Below are 632 nucleotides of genomic sequence, written 5' to 3' on the forward strand. Positions count from 1 at the left end.
CAGCCTGAGGCGGCCTCGAAGGTGCCAGCACCCATGGGTGGGACGAGGGGCCGCGTCCCCCGCCTCACCTGTCCCCGCTCAGCTGCGAGCCCGGGCTGGTGCTGAGACACCCCGACCCTGCGCCGTCCCAGCTATATTTAGCGGGGCCGGGCTCTTATCCGGGTTACTCATTTGTTTACCCGAGCCGGATTCCTGCGTCCGGAGGGGGGGTCAGGCCTGCCACCGCCGCTGTCCCAGTGGGACCCGCACTGACACAGCTCCGTCGGGCTGGCACTGCAGCGAGGCCTCGTCCTCCAGCCTGGGAGGGGAATGTCCCCACCAGTGGGCCCCGAGACCCAGGAACGGGGAGGCCGGGTGGCAGAGGGCCGGGTGTCCCCCAGCAGCGTCCCTGGGTGTCCCCTGCAGCCCCGGCCGTCCCTACCCCCGGAGTGCAGCCGGGTGCAGCCCGTCGGTTCTTGCACACGGGATTTCCCAGCCCGATGCGCTGAGCTCCATGTGTCACTGTGCTGCCCAAAGCCATGACCAGCCAGGCTCGCTGGGGTGGCACGTCCCCAGGCACCTTCCTGCTGAGGCGTGGGAGCCGCGGGAGGGGATGGGACGGCCTCTGCCGCTGCTGCTCCTGCCTTGCCGGG

The 632-nt window shown here is 70.7% G+C and overlaps 1 protein-coding gene across 2 annotated transcripts in view; it reads right to left on the reverse strand.

Moving 5' to 3' along the window:
• Positions 1-590, reverse strand: part of TBXA2R (thromboxane A2 receptor) — a 6,188-nt gene extending 5,598 nt beyond the window's left edge. Inside the window, exon 1 of one of the 2 annotated variants that reach the window (XM_035893004.1) lies at positions 180-590. The gene's annotated coding sequence lies outside the window, so the exon portion shown is untranslated. The other variant, XM_035893003.1, reaches the window with a different exon arrangement.
• Positions 591-632: the final 42 nt, after the last annotated feature.

The sequence above is a fragment of the Egretta garzetta genome, unplaced genomic scaffold (assembly GCF_000687185.1).
Source record: "Egretta garzetta isolate BGI_Z169 unplaced genomic scaffold, ASM68718v1 scaffold564, whole genome shotgun sequence".
Lineage (NCBI taxonomy): Eukaryota > Metazoa > Chordata > Aves > Pelecaniformes > Ardeidae > Egretta > Egretta garzetta.